The following is a 17330-nucleotide window of genomic DNA, read 5'->3' as shown; positions in this document are numbered from 1 at the left end:
ATAAAGGGGGGGGGGGGTCATCAATCACCTGTCAGCACCAATAGAGATCAAAGGACCACGATCAAAGGAGAAAGGGGGGAGGGGTCATCAATCATCTGTCATCATCAATAGAGATCAAAGGACTACAATCAAAGGGGGCGGGGTCACAGAGGTCAAAGTCATAAATCATCGGGGGCATGAACCCTACTTGACACAAGGTGTATTTTATTACTCTCTAATATATGATGAAGTGCACCAACCAAAAATACAACATAAGTGATAAAAAGCTCAAAACCTCATACGCTTCTTTAAATCTTTAAATAGGACATGCATATACTGGACTGAGTAAGTGCGTTAAGAGTTGGGTGAAATGTTATAAAATGAGAGGTAGTCAATATTCTCTCAGGGCTCTGAGATGGCCATGTTTTTGCTGATATAGTGAAATATTTATGTGGAAGAAATTCTCATCTAATTACAGTGGCTGAATTAATCTGGAAGAATTTCATTAGCTGAGTTTTTCTTTCTAAATGAGGAGAGCTTTTGATATATGCCATATGGCATTTCTCTTCAATGCTGCAGTTCACAGGTTATTAAATATGAACTACCTCTGTCTGATGCCTCAATGAAATAAGCTAAATAGTGACAGAGTGTATTAGCCTTAGGTTGTAGGGACTATTGATAAGACTATATTACATTTTCCAAATTATGTAATGTCATTCTGAAAATGATTAGATAACATATGCAGACTACCATGTCTATATTGGCAAGAGAAATATGATACATTTAGTGATAGGATTTCACTGTAATCCACTTTTTATGTGTTTTCATGATTACAGGCATTGGGGGCTCCAGCCCACCTAAAATATTCGTAAGCCCCCTAAACAATTTGTAAAAAGTTAAGAATATTACAGAAATGCTGACATATTCATGACGAAGTTCTCAGAATTTTAGTTTAAATCAATAATCACATAACCTCTCATTATCAACTTAAATATGGTCATAAATCTGTCAGTTTCCCCTCACTCCATAGAGTAAATGGTGTTGCACTTGTATAGCGCCTTTCCACCTTTGAGGGGTTCAGTATCTTGCCAAGGATACTTAGACAAGTTCATCAGGGGGGAGAATAGAATCCACAACCTCTGGGTTGGGGAACGACTACACTACCACTGAGCCCTTCAGTGCATTGTTATCCAATCCATTCCACTTGTTCATATAAAGAACACTTTCATCACTGAAAATCCAGTCCGCGTTTACCCTGTGACCTTGCTTACAGTCAGTACGGGCAGCGTGTGTGTGTGCCTCTGACTCAAACAGAGCAGAGCGTGAATAGATCGATGAAGGATGAACATAAAAAAGGTTTTTCAAGAAATTGAGCATTTAGCACACTGCTGGTGGTAAAAGTTAGATAGCTCCAGCCCACAGCTAATAGCAGAAAGTCCCATGTAATTAATAAACCAAATGCTCCGTATTTGACAAATAAGAACTTGGCTTTCACACTACAGACATTATCTGCGCACGTCTTACCTTTCTTGTTTTGCGGTTAAAACTTACATCCCAGTTCTAAAATAGCGCTGCTACTTAGCTGTTGCTAGCTAGTTAGTCTGAAATGCATTGTGAAGGTCCTGGTTGTTTATAGAGTTAAGTGTGGACTCTTCTTATCTTTGGGGTGACCTCCTTCTAGAGCATCAGCTGTGTTTCTCACTTTACGCATAGATGAGTACAGGAGCTGGGCTCATTCACGTATGACTATCATCTGTAGATAATCATAATAATACACTAATAAGAATCACTCCACCACCTTTATTGACCTGTAGGAATCAGAGCAGAGAGGCAAAAAAAAAAACTGACAGACTAGAGACCTCTACTGGAAAGGTGAGTAGGAGAGTAATGATTAGAAAGTGGAGAAAGCCAAGAAGATATATATAGCATACATTACCCCCCCCCCCCCACACACACACATACATATATATGGCAGAAAACACATACAAGACTGAAAAAGCAGTTTCTGCTATTGCACTCCTCTTTAAAAGAAACTACTGTATTTTAAGCCAAAACAACTGTTGTGTTTGATAGAACAATATGTTTATATGCTGCTATAGCAGAGTCATGGCGCATTAAGCCCCCAAACTATCTTTAATTTGACCGTGTTAACCCTGAAAGCCCCCGTTTACAGACGTCGCGCAACCGCTTTTGTTTCAACCCAGCCATAAAACGAAGGTAATTAATTATATTTATTATTCAAAATGTCTGACGTTTTTAGCTTAGAATTATTCATTGATGTCTCATATTTTGTTAAAAAAAAAACCGACTTTAAAGAATTGTTCACTCACATATTTTAAACTTTTAAACAAATTATGTCACAATGAAAAAAAATGGTGTCTGTAAAAAGTCACGGATATCTACCTCATAACTATCGCTTAATTGCTTTTTTTTTTTTTTTTTTTTCGTTATTGTCGTATTTTCTCCGATATGTTAGATAATAAATAATCGATCCAAACAAAGAAAAAATTAAAAAAAGGTTTAAAAGGGTAAATATATGAAAAAGAAAATCTCAACCACTACTTGCTGTCTGCGATTTCTGAATCGCGACGCTTGTTATATTACTATGTTTCACTCATAAAATCCCCTAAAAATCCAGCTGTGGCCATTCACAGCTGTGTCTTGACACTCAATGATACATGCTACATGGAGTTTTTGGAATGAAACAAGGTCAGTATGCAATATTATCTCGTTAAAGTCATGGCGTCTGTAATTCTGCTCTCGTGTGGTCTCACCTCCAGATAGGGTTTAAAAAACATTTTTTTTTTTTTTTTTTTAAATGCCCTCCTGTTCAAAAATGTTATTCCCCTGAAAATTGAGATTTTAAGCTTTCCAATGATGTATCCCACATGCATATCGGACAATTTTGAAATTTGGCCAAATTGGGGGTTTCAGAGCGGAACTTAAGTCACCTGAGTGTTTTCTGTCATATATATATATACACACACACATACATATATACTGCTTATACTGTATACGTATATAATGTTTTGACATATTTTTGTGGGGTTCGGGTGCATGTGTGTGCACGTGAGGCAAATTAGCCTGACCCAGATGTTACTAAAATTCAAGTAATTAGTTTATTTTTCAGGTTTTGAAAGTACTCTATTAAAAAATAGACTGAAACAACACTAATTGTAATAATAATGATAATGAATAAATTATCAGTCTTTGTTAACTGTTTATGACGTTTTGTGCTTGTACGCTACGTTCACATTCATTCTGTGAATCCCCTGGAGGCTAAGCCGCCCTTGTTCTTAAAACTTAGTAATGCCCCTGGCTACAGGCAATTTTTTTTCACATTCCAAAACCCAAGGAATCCATTTTATACGCCAACACTAACCAAAACAGTATCGTCTGATGGCTATTGTGTAAAAATGAAACAGGCTAATTTATCAACTTCAGTAGGGTGTCATGTTTATTGAAATCATCAACCTCTCAGTTAACTGTCGCAACAGTACATTTCATTAAGCTTGGTTTGTTAAAGAAGGATTGATAAGAGCTACAAAGGGCCCGTACATGTCAAAGGTAAAGGGTGCAAATTCATTTTCATTCATGAAACGACCTTTCAAAAGTTGTCCTAGGCTGTCAAACACACCCTACGCTCGTGGGCAAGTGTGAACTGGGCAGGGTTAAAGGTGGTTCAAAATTTAGAAAATGTTTTCCAGTTCTTCTAAAGAACTACGCAAACAGAGAAATGGTTTGTGAATGAGTCAACACTAATCCTGCCCAGTTCACGCCCATGAAGTCGTCTGGATCTAAATTTGAATCCCACCCAGTTTTTATAGGCTACTGACTGAAAATCTGTAGTTATTTATGCTGCATAAATAGGAAGGAGAGCCAAAATGAAATTAATAAATGTTGAAATAAATAAATAATTACAGCAGAGAAAATGAATAAATGAATATTAAAGTAAATGCATAGAATTAAGTTAATACTTTTTGAGAAAAAAGTACATGTTGAAATAAAGTTGAATAAATATTGAAATATTAATATTTTAACGAAAATGTTAAATATATATTTTATCATGTTTTCCTTTATTTATTTTTTGGAACTCCGGGTCCTTCATAGAGGTGATTTTGTACTGCTCCTAATTCCAGTACGGCCAACGCAGACTGGTGAGTAGTTGCTATCTTGGCAGATATTGTTTAATATTTACATCCATATGACCAACCTTTTACGGATGAATGAGTTTAAAATCCCAGTGACAACATGTGCCACACAACTGATCTGATTAATTTCAAAGCAAAGGGAAAACATACAATAGATCACAATCTTATTCTTATGTTGCAGTGTCCTATATTTGGTATTGTTTAGAGATGGTGTACTTGTTCAAATGAGAAACTGAGTAATTTATTATGGCTACACAGCTTGAAGAACAAACAATGTTCTTTTGCTAGAAGGGTTTGTCAATTTGCTGCATTAAGCCACCACTGTAGAATTGAGAACATGTACTTGCATGACCGGCCACAAATTAATTCGTTAAGTCTTAGCTAAAAATTATATAATTAGTAACTTTTAGGTAAAAAAAAATGTGCTCATGTTCACTCTTCTTTTCAACCTATTCAACTCACCGAAACCCAGAAGGTTCCACAATGCAACGCCCCACCTTTCTGTGATTTCATTAAGCTCCTGGTCAACTAGCAGAAAAATCCCTTCAATAACTTACACAGCTTGTATGTCATTAAGTTACTTGGCAATACAACTGGGTTTTTACTGATTCTTAGGATTTCTAATTTTGTGTACTGTCATATTGTGCTTTAAGACTAATCAGAGCTATACCAAAATACTCTACAGAACCGATTAGATTCCATTTTTATGTATTAGTCCCTGGCTTTGCCCTCCTCCTGTGGGCCTTGCCATATTTTTTTAGTTCTTGTAGTCATTTTTTATTTCATGTTGGCCTCTTTTTCTTATTCAATATTTTTTAATACACAATTGAAGTGTTAAGCTACATTCACACCGGCCGCGTCATTTGCATGTGGCGCGTCGGGTTTCCATTGAAAGTCAATGTAAACGCGCCACAAGGCGTGTCAAGCTGCCTTGCGTCGCGCGTCACGCGTCGGGGCGTCGCGATGACGCCAAGTCGACTGACGCGCGTCAAATTTAACGCACCGCAAGGAGATGGTTTGGTTGAACTTTTGCGCGCCAGAGTTCGGCGTCGAGGGGGAAGCAGCCAATCGAATACGTTTTCTCATTCACGTGACTTTAGATACCCCGGAGCCGGAAACATGCCGCCACATCTGGTGAACAAAAGTCAAAACATTTCGAACTACTCAGAAAATGGACGGCGCTTTGATAATTGCTGTGAGTGACCATAAAGTCCTTTACAACACGACATTGCCAACATAGAAAGACCGGAACAAGAACGACGCTGCCTGGAGGGAAATAAGCGATGTGCTCCATGTTTCTGGTAAGTACTGAACGCCGCAGCTAACGCAAGCTAACGCAAACAAAGGTAGCAAACGCTAAATTACGGGCTACAGTACTTAAAGCCAACAACTTACTACAACTCGGACAAAACGGGAAAAATGCTATGCTTATTTGTTTATAATTATTTAGCGCAGCAGCGGCTGGTTCGACGCTGGTCTTTTTTTTTTTTTTCTTTTTTCGGCACAACGCCGGCCGACGTGGAAATGCACGATATTAATGGCGTTCCTTGATAAATTTGTAGCATCCATCGAGAAAGACCTCTACCAATTTCGGTTCGTTTGTATGTGCATAAAGTTTCGATTGCATGTGCATTTAAGGTTTCTGTGCGATATGGAAGAAATTAATAAGGAACAAAAAACTCTTCATATCTGCTCATAGGAATGCCATGACCCCTATATGACACTGACAAATGCAGCATTGTTACTATGTTTTGGTTTTTATTTTGTTTTTTTAATTTACCTATATCTATTTAATTTTTTTTTTTTTTTTTTTTTAACATGAGCCAAGACGAACATCAGAGTTTGATGGGGGATTCCACTCCTTGCATAGAGCCTATCCGTCCTTCAACTACACCCTCAATGGACTGGCCTCCTGGAACACCTGCCTTGGGAAGTACGCTGACAGACTGCACACCAGCCATGGTTCACATCGCAGAAACGCCAGCCGTTCTGTGCTACTCCCCTTCCACAGTTAGCTGAGGACCCCTCCTCTCTCACCCCGGCAGTCACACCACAAAGGTCGCGTGGTATGTATAAAGTTTATTAATCGACGTAACCGATGTTTGTGTTGGACTTTTTTTAAATACAGGTAAAAAGCGAAAGGCGGGAGAATCCGTGGGAGAATGAGATTATCCAAGCCATCAAATTCCACGGAAACGATGCACCAACCCACAAAATAAACCACTGTCTTCTGGCGATTCAAGAGCTTATCGACACACTTCCAAAGATGAAGCAGCAGGAGCTTCGATTAAAGGTGCATCAGCTTGCGTTTGAGTTTGTGAAGGCACACGGGAGCTGTGTGAATTTTTTCTTCTACAACTATTGTACTGTGTGTATTTTGCAGTGGGGAATTATAGTTTTAATTTGTACCGAATTGATCTCTTGCAGTCTGGTCTATTATGTATGGCGTATCAAAGGAGTCAAATTACAATCAGACTTAAATGATTTGCAGTGTAGTTGAAAAAAGGGCTTACATAGGTTTTTGCATTCTTCTATGTATATAGGTTTGTTAAAAAAAAAAAACTTTTCTTTTCAAAATTGTATTCATTCCTACTTCATTTGTTACCTAGTTAGGTACTGTACAGCTACACTCATAGTTAGTTACAACTTGGGTTTTCATTTATTATACCATAAATTCTATTTCCGTTTATATGAGCATTAAAACATCAGGCATCAACTAAAAAAATAGTAGTTTTACATTTTTTACTGTGTGATTTTTTTTTCTTTATTCTACAACTATTTTACTGTGTGTATTTTGCAGTGGGGAATTATAGTTTAATTAGTACCGAATTGATCTCTTGCAGTCTGCTCTATTATGTATGGTGTATCAAAGGAGTCTAATTACAATCAGACTAATATGATTTGCAGTGGAGTTGAAAAAATGGCTTACATAGGTTTTTGCATTCCTCTATGTACATAGGCTTGTTAAAATTCTTTTCAAAATTGTATTCATTCCTACTTCATTTGTTTCATAGTTAGTTACAATTTGGGTTTTCATTTATTATACCATAAATTCTATTTCCAATTATATGCGCATTAAAACATCAGGCATCAACTAAAAAATGAATAAAGGAGTAGTATGAAATGTGAACTTAGAAAATCCAACCCCCCTGCACCAACAAATTAGCTGACAACTGTCATAAGTACATAAATACTTGATTACAAATATTATGTATCCACACAAACATTTTTAATGTAACTAACCTCTTCGTTTTCAAACAGGTGGTTAGAAGCAAGGAACGTAATGAATTGTATAGAGTTTGTAATGATTGTGTGTAAAAAATAGGATAGGCCTTAGCAAGAATTGAAATACTTGGTGATAGATTGGCTTGGACATAGCTAATGTAGGGGTTCCAGCAGATCTTGTCATCGATTAATACTAAATAAACTAAATAAGAAATTTACAAACACTTTAACATCACATTATTAACTTGTATGTTGAAATCAATATCATACAACTGCCAAACACCATGTTTTGTCTTTTCCAGCCTCTAATTACTGCACACACAGAACAAGAGTTGCCAGTACAAGTGAATTTTAATTTTAAAATATTATAAAAATGAAAATTTAATAATTTTCATTACAGAAAATGCAGGCATGGCAAATGCCCATGCGGGGTATTTATTAACACTTTGTAAACAATTTACAGTCTTGCTACTGTAATGCAACTTCATTTGTGAAATATACGGTGAATGCTTCCCGCACTGCAATGGCCTCTCGTGTTGCGTTGTTGGCAGAAAGTCTGCTAACATCAGGGAGAGGATGGCTATCAACATTAGCTTTGGCATTTGGTGATTCAGCTGTTCCTGGTGAAGATTTCCTAATGATCATCGACATCTTCTCTATGCCATTTTCAACGATGTGTAATTCTTACATATGGCTACTGTAATATCTGTTTGATGCAACAATGTTAGCATTTTAGCCTAGAGGAAATCAAATCGCAACTTGAAATACGGGTCTGCCTCAGTCTGCATTTACAAATTGCTATGGCTGCTGGGGTCCCCACGTCCTCCAGATATGAATATACAGTAGCTGTCCCTCATAATTAGTTTCCACCTTCTTTGGCACTCAAGCACCTCTCAAACCCATCACTGTGGAAGTATCACACCAGGAATTTATTGACATTTGTAAAATTTTGTTGTGTTTGATGCTGGCATCATAAAGATACACTTATATTCAGCCACATATTTGTTTTTAAAGATGTTGTATATGCCACCTTTCCCTCTCATTTGGGTCTCCAGTTTCCACTTGAGCCTCAATGGTATAAAACATGTTTGCACTTTATGGCATTCCAATACTAACTGAAAGCTAAAGAGAAAATGTGCCGTAGTTATTAATAACCACCATTTAACTATATTGAAGACGTCCTGCTCCACACAATCTTTTGACTATTGTTTGTCGCTTGAATGTGTAGTTTTTTTCTTTTTGTTTTATTTTTCCCAAAGTAAAACACCCTTGAGGTGCACCTTGGGATCCCCAGGCCACACAATGTTGTCCTGGCCACTGGAGCTCTAAATTAAAGCCTATTGGTGTAAGACTAGGGGTGCAGCTTATTTCATGGGCTAACAGCACACAGTTGAAGGACCTCCCACTGACTGGGAACCGCAGTGTGTGTGTATTCATGTAAGTGTTTGCGTGCATGTACACACAGTGTTGTTAATAATGGCATTAGAGTATAACAGCGTTATTTTCGTTTTTAGTGAGTAATCTAATTCATTAGTCTTCCCATCTTTGCAACGCCGTTGATGTTACTGAGGATGTGAAGGTGAACGTTACTACATTTTGGTTGAATGACGCGCAATTTGTCTGATTTTTTCACAGCTGCCTTGAAGAGAGCAGGTGACGCCGTTCCAAACGCGATGATTATTGGCTAGGTGGCTCAGAGCGTTAGCATAGCATTCGTGTTCGCATTAGCATTTAGCATGGCGAGCATCATCTTAGTTTATCGGGCAACTTTTTTTTTTACATACACCGTAGATCGTAGCGTCCGGGTGGGTAGAATTGTCATGTCAGTCAGGCACAGAAATAAAATTGAAATCATCATATAGAGTATTGAAATTGTCCAAAAAAAAATCCTTTTTAATTTACAAGGTACTATATGTATATACGGACGCTGTTATACTGTATTTATATGTTGCACCATCTATACTATCTGTCACCTGAGAAGAATTTGTCTATATATTTGTCTGAGTCTATATTCTTTATATCTATACTCACTTCAGAAAAATAAGGGGAACGTTTCCCCTTGTTTGCAAAAGGATTTAAAAAACAAAACAAAAAAACATACGTATGTCACTAGCCATGCTGCACCAAGACTTTCATCCTATGATGAATTACACCTATGATAGGACCCAGGTTATAGAAACATACTACGTAGCAAACCCCCCCCCCCCCCCCCCCACACACACACACACACACAAAACAAAACAACTCCTGAATAAAACCTGAATACAAGTATGCACGTATGAAATTATGGAGCCTTGCATATCAGTTATCTTCAGCACTCCTTTGATATCAATGAGTTATACAGCTGTTAATTTCCTGAAAACAATTATGGGGAGTTTGTTTTGAATACAAATACACCTGAGTAGCGCCAAACAAATATAGATTTGCATGTGTGTTTATTCAAATATAATAATGCATTATGCATGAATGTGTGCAAACAATAGCCATGACTTGAAAGTGGGTTGAACTAAATAAGTTTCCCTTTGATCATTCCATGTACAATCAAGTGTACAAGGAAATCAAGAAGGAATAATGATATCACAGCTGTATTATTGAAGACAACATGCCTCTGATGGGTTTCAAATTTAATTCAACATTACAAACAAGCAATTAATTATGTAAAGCTTATCTTATATTATTAGAAAATATACTGTACATTCAAATGTAATTACGCCACAGCAAAAAGGTTCCCGTAGTAACAGCTGGTGGATATTCATCCAAACTCATATCCATTTTTTAAATTTTCAAAATACTCTGCTTAGTTTCATTGTATTTCTATTTAGCAAATTCAAAGTTTAGAGAAATGTTTGTGCGTGTATTTTTTTGATCTACTGAAGTCGAAAACACCCATCAATATAAGAAATAAATTGTATTCTCATTATATAGGTCAGTTATCAGAATTACTTGCTGCTGTACATTAATGTACACATGTTTGATCATGGTGTGTACTTTAATTATGTACTCTCAAAAACAAACTTTCCAAATTTGACATTTCTCCAACAAATGCCAATGCTTTCAATACCATTCATTAAATACGGTCTTAGTTAAAGTTAGGGCTCTTGGATTATTGTGCTCTAAATCTAAACCTTGTCAATATCAACTATAGTGCCAAATATACTTCTGGCATCAGTGGGATTCTTGGTTTCACACTGAATATCAAACAAATCTATTGTAGCGACTAGAGATATCCAAAGTGAACAAGTGAGATTCATGGATTTGGAAGTGGATTGGATAGTGTCAACGTGCATTAGAGTGAGGGTAATTGAGATTGAGTACTAATGGGCTTTTGGACAAATTGGAAATACACTCTAGCTGTTAAGGCATAGATAAGTCATTCAGAAATAAGAAAGAAAGGACTTTGTGCATACCTTTGTTTGTAGATAATCAGGAAATTACTTATGATTCAATATACCTCACTTTCAAATACTCAAAATCCACAATTAATTTGTCTGAGTCTTATCTGACCTTCTACTTTTGTGGTTTACCACCTTAATTGAATGCTCATTAAATGATATTTTTTTATTGTGTGCATAATGTATGTACTAGCTTTTTACTGCGACTATGGCCTACCCAACCAATGTGTCTTGTCTCCAAATAATACTGTGGGTTGCAAAGTCACAGACATTTCTTGCATGATACTTTACAGTGTTTGTTTTCAGTTGGGCTCTGTAAATACCAAGAATATTGAGTACCATCATCAATCATTATGAACGCTATCATATCTAGTACAACATAGCTTTTACCTTTGTTCCCACCACATTTTGATGCTCGAAAAGGTCAAGTAAACAGGATAACTGGACAAACAAAGAGAACAAACCATTCCACACACTATCACAACATTGATATCATGTATTAAGATGTCCTCACTAGGGGCACAATAAATATGAAACCATACCACAATACGAGATGCATGAATACAATTAAGCTACAGTATTTCCAATAATTGGATACCTTCATCTAGCTCCACAAAATGGCCAAAATGTGACAAACTGTTTTTAGTATGGCTGCAACTATAGTCTTTCAAACAAGCCGGTTGATAGGGGCGGGGGGTAGGGCGGGCAACCGGGTATGTTGTCCCGGGCCTCAGGACCATAGGGGCCCCTCAATGACCCTTAATTTATTTTACTTTACATTAACATATTTATTTTTTATTTAAATCATTGTCTGATTAAATATTATGTTCTACTCGATATATACTTAAAAACTTTAACATATTAAATATTCAAATATATATTTTGTCCTTTTTTTGCACAGCACCCCCTCCCACCCCGTCTGTCTTAGCAGAGAATGGTTCGAAACCGCTCTGGCGCACTCAAGGCTACTCTACATACGTACCCTGAAGCGGGAAATTAAAATCTGTCATTGTTATAAACTCTAAACATGGCCAGTCATCATAAATCAGGTGCGCAGAAAAGAAAAAAGAGAAAGAGATGAAGATCATAGAGGTGAACGAGAAAAAATGATGAAGTTTTTTAAAAGGGGGACAAGAAGCCAGAGAATAGGGCTAGAGTTGGTGGTGGACAGTGATGTCGGTAAGTGAACAACAGCCTTTTTTCGTGTGCGACACGATGAGCCGCTTCTGGGACACGCAGCCGCACTGCGACTGGTCTGCATTGGCTGATTGATTTTAACGGCCGCGTTTCACTGCATTATCAAGGCGGCATCGTTGACGCGCCGTTGACGTGAAAATTTACATTCGTGATCACCGTGACCAAAGCCCGATTCGAGTCTGTCACTGGCCGCTTGTAGCCTATTGAGCTGCAGTATGACAAGACATGCTGCTTGCGTTGAGCCGAGGGGAGAGAAGGTGATGGGGAATCAGGGATATACTGTATGTTAGATATGGGGAGCAGGTGCGCGAGGCTGAACAGACTCGGGTCCAGCGGCTGGATTTATCTTGGGTTTAAAACCCACAGTGTATTATAGGAAACTCTAATACCATATTAGTGCTCAATGGAGAGTCTCCATTGAGCATGAGCTTGCTCAAATACTGGATTTCACTGATTTTATAAATGACTTTGCTGCCAAAAAATCTTGGCGCATCACTGTTTAAGGGCTTGATAACCCCAGGGATGTGGAGGAGGCAGGCACAGGATGTTTAGTTATACTGTTTTGTTGCTTGGCAGGCAGGCATAGCACTCTCAGTTGGATTGTATTGTAGCCTTCATGGGACAATAGATTGTTTGTTTATATTGTGTCACATCACATTCACTCATTCACTATCCAGCGTCGACGTTGTCGCTTGCTCACCGTGCTGCCTCCTTTGTTAACTGTCTCCAGGGTTTTCTGTCCTCTGCCTTTCTAAAGGCTTCCTGTATTGTGCTGTTACTCCATTTCTTGATGTTGTCCATGTATGCCGTTCTTGGTCATCCCCTTTTACGTCGACCCTCCACCTTTCCTTGAATTATGTCTCTCGTCATGCTGCACTTTCTGTTCCTACTTATATGTCCAAAGTAAGACATTTTCTTTTCAATTATTGCTGGTAGAAGTTGCCGCTTGATGTTTACTTCCTTGAGAATGCTTAAATTTGTTCTTATTTCTTTCCAGCTGATTCTGAGTAATCTTCGGTAAAACACACCACACATCACATTACGGTCTGTTAAATTGTACTGTCCGTCTCAAATAAAATAATTTGAAAATTTACACTCTCATTGCTTGCAAAGCGTTAAAAGTATACGTTGTCATGACAAGCCGGTGGCAGGGGTGGGGTGGAGGGGGGGGCCCTATAACGGTCTCTTGTCCTCGGGCCCCTGCAAGTCTGTTGATAGCCCTGCTTACAAATAAGTTAGAGAAATATTTCAAATTCAAAACGGTTTTAATAACTTTAATATATTAAATAGAATATTGATTCAGCTCATGTGTTCGACCTTATTAGCAGTGAGTTGTTTTCTCGTGCCACTTTTAATGAACAATAATATCAACTCATTAAATTTTCATTTTCACTTGTTCAACTCATTGCATTCCCTTGTGTTAACCAATCAGCTTCCTCCAACCATCCAACCAACGTTGTCTCAGTCATTTGCCTATATTTAGTCATTCAGTCTATTTTGGTTCTGTGGCTGGGTTTACATGCAGCCAATATTTGTGTTAAGGTCAATATTCCATTTTTTTTTTTTTTTTTCAAAACATTCAAAATAATCTGTTTACTTGCGGGAGTATACAGGGTTGTAAATCAATTGTAATATTCTTGTTCAAACTGCAACGGATGGACAATGTCATCACGCACATCATGATACAAATTGTGTCATTTCCACATTCTGCTGAACTCCACTTCTCTTATCATTTAGCCACCACTTTCATCTACGTAAATCTTGTTATCCCAGAACTGTCTACCACCAATAAAAGATAATGTTTTCACTACACTAATGCAATTGTTGTTATTTATTTATTTGTATAAAAAAAAAAAAAAAAAACGGAATATGAGCATATATTAATTGTGTTTACAAAGTCATGCATAACTGGGTTACTGCCAGTAAGTGGGAAAGAGTTATTAACTGATTTTATAGTACATTCCATTGTACGCAGTCATCAGTAGCATGTCCTTTTTCCCTTTTCTTTTCTATTTATCCCCAGCATTTAATTTTTGCCTTAAACTTTGTTGTAAGGTGTATTTATTAATTTAGTAGTTCGATTCTTTCATGCTTATATTCTGTTCTCCCCACCAAACAAATCCGTCTAACTGAAGTAGGAAAAAAAAATATATATTCTAATTGGAAAAAAAGTATATACATATCCTCTAACATATAATAATATACAATATTTTTTTAATTTAGTTCATTTGTTCAAGATATACAACAGTCAAGTTATTTATTTATTTTTTTTATTGCCTGCTAGCAAAAGCACAAGGTTTTATCGATGCTTGGAACTCCATTTGTCATCAGATTAATCCTCTCCCTTCCAGGCAGTTAGTAACGTTGACCTCTCCTCAGCCTTTATCAGTGTGCCCTTCTGATTCTAACAATCCTTCCAAAGGGAAAGGTGAAGTATCATTTACATAATTAGAATGGATGTTTCAAAGATAAGCAGATAGGTCAATCATCTTTTTTTTCTCTTTGCTAAATCTAATATTGGGAGTCTTTTTCTAAAGAAAGGAAAAAGGCACCCCCCGCCCCCAAAAAAAGAAAAAAAAAAGCATGTGAAAATGAAAACTGAATGATTTGCAACCCCCTAAAAAACATATTTGTATGAAAACTTAGAAAATGCTGACGAAATGTGAAAATGTTTGTCTATCCCATCATGTAGACAATAGGTTCGCCGGCAAGCATACTGACATTTGGTGTAGAGCTGAATTTGGTCAATTCAATTCAATTCAATTCAATTCAATTTTATTTGTATAGCCCTCAATCACAACAGAAGTCTCAAAGGGCTTTACAGAGGCATTATGATACACAATTAGAAATGAAGCAACAAAGATGAATAGATGCAGTTCAAGTCCTGGGTATCCCCTATCCTTAAGACCCTCCATGCCGGCAAGGAAAAACTCCAAAAACTCCAGAGTCAATTGGGAGAAAAATGAGAAACCTTGGGGAGTACCACAGTCAGGAGAGATCCACTCCCAGGACGGATAGACAGGAACCCCAGAACGGCTAATGGGAATTAGCAAGCGAAATTATAGTCCGTAAAAATACAGTGGAGTGAAGGTGCAAGAAGAAGTCCCTCTAGTCAGATGAGACGGGGGTAGCAGCGAGGACGTCTATCTAGCCAGGGGTCCGGACAGTCAGGAGGCTGCAGCTGAAAAATAGCCCCTCCCCAGAGGGGAGGGGGGAAAGGGGACACCGGGTGACTAGTGATGAAGAGACTAGACAACTAGATATTAACATTGGAAAATAGAAATAAAGTAAGACAAGTGGTAGGTAGAGTAAGAAAAGGAGACAGAACTCAGCGGCTGTACTGCCCCCAGCATTATAGCTTCTAGTGCAGCTTAGACTAAACTGTGAGTCTACTCCGACTTCAACTAGCCTAACCATAAACTTTGTCGAATAGGAACGTTTTTAATCTAATCTTAAATGTGCAGACTGTCTCGGCTTCTTTAATACTAGCTGGAAGCTGATTCCATAAAACAGGGGCTTGGTGGCTAAAGGCTCTAGCTCCGACAGTACTTTTATGAACCCTGGGAACTACCAGTAGACCTGCATTCTGAGATCGGAGTGTTCTGTTGGGGTGGTATGGAACCAGAGCATCGGTGAGATAAGGTGGCCCCAACCCATTAATGGTCTTAAATGTAAGAAGAAGTATTTTAAATTTAATTCTAAACTCGACTGGAAGCCAGTGAAGTGCCTGGAGCACAGGGGTGATGTGCTCTCTTCTATTGGTTCCTGTTAAAAGTCTTGCTGCTGCGTTTTGGACTAGCTGAAGACCTTTTAGAGAGCTTTTAGGACAAGCTGCAAGTAGGGAGTTACAGTAATCCAATCTCGATGTAACGAACGCGTGAATTAATTTTTCTGCATCGCTTTTAGATGAAATATTTCTAATTTTGGCGATGTTGCGCAGGTGAAAGAAAGCCGTTCTACAGGTTTGTTTAATGTGTGCTTTAAACGATAAGTCAGGGTCAAATAAAACTCCTAGGTTTTTAACTGTGGTGCTGGAGGCTACATTTACATTGTCCAGAGTGACTATCTGGGCAGCTAAAGCATCTCTAACACTTTTCGGGCCTATTATAAGGACTTCTGTCTTTTCAGGGTTAAGCAGAAGATAGTTAGTGCTCATCCAGGTATTTATATCTCGGACGCAGGCGCTTAGTTTTTCTACTTGCCTGACCTGCTCAGGTTTAATTGATAAATACAGTTGTGTGTCGTCAGCGTAACAATGAAAGTTAATGCTATGTTTTCTGATGATATTACCTAGAGGAAGCATATACAGCGTAAACAAGATGGGCCCGAGGACAGATCCTTGCGGCACACCATAACTAACTCTAGAGTACGATGATGATTGTTGGTTTACATTGACAAACTGGTACCTATTAGATAAATATGATTTAAACCAGCAGAGGGCTGCTCCTCTAATGCCTATGTCACATTCTAATCTCTGCAATAAGATATTATGGTCGATTGTGTCAAAGGCTGCGCTCAGGTCCAACAGAACCAGGATCGAGACTAATCCAACGTCAGCGGCAAGTAACAAGTCATTAGTTACTTTAACTAATGCGGTTTCAGTGCTATGATGAGCTCGAAAGCCAGACTGGAACTGTTCAAATAAACTATTGTCCTGTAGGTGCTGACAGAGCTGTTTAATTACCACTCTTTCAAGGACTTTGGAGAGAAATGGTAAGTTAGAAATAGGTCTATAATTGGCCAAAATTTCAGGATCAAGAATAGGTTTTTTCAAGAGCGGTTTAATAACTGCATATTTAAAGGACTGCGGCACGTAGCCAGTAACTAATGAGGTATTTATTATATTTAAGATAGTGTCAATAGTTAGAGGCAGGGTCTCTTTAAAAAGTTTGGTTGGGATTGGGTCGAGGAGGCACGTTGATGGTTTGGAGGACATTATAATTGAAATTACATCAATTTGGTCTACAGTGGTGAAGTTATTTAATATTTTAGAGGGGTTTATAGGAGATTCCGAATTCTTTGTCTGCACTTTATCAGATCTAATAACTGGAAGTGATTCATTTATTTTATTTCTAATAGTTGCGATTTTATTGTTAAAAAATTTTAGGAAGTTATCACAGCTAAGGGTGGTTGGGATATAAGGTTCTATTGAGCTGTGACTGTTTGTCAGCCTTGCTACAGTGCTGAACAGAAACCTAGGATTATTTTTGTTTTCCTCTATTAAGGATGAGTAATATCTGGTTTTAGCCGTACGCAAGGCCTGCTTATATGTCACTAAGCTGTGTTTCCAGGCAGAGAGGGTGTGCTCTGTGTTGGAACGGCGCCAAAGTCTTTCTAATTTACCTGTCGATTGTTTAAGAGAGCGTGTTTCAGCATTATACCAGGG

This window comes from Corythoichthys intestinalis, chromosome 1 (assembly GCF_030265065.1).
Source record: "Corythoichthys intestinalis isolate RoL2023-P3 chromosome 1, ASM3026506v1, whole genome shotgun sequence".
NCBI lineage: Eukaryota > Metazoa > Chordata > Actinopteri > Syngnathiformes > Syngnathidae > Corythoichthys > Corythoichthys intestinalis.
Note: the sequence above shows the minus strand (reverse complement) of the source record.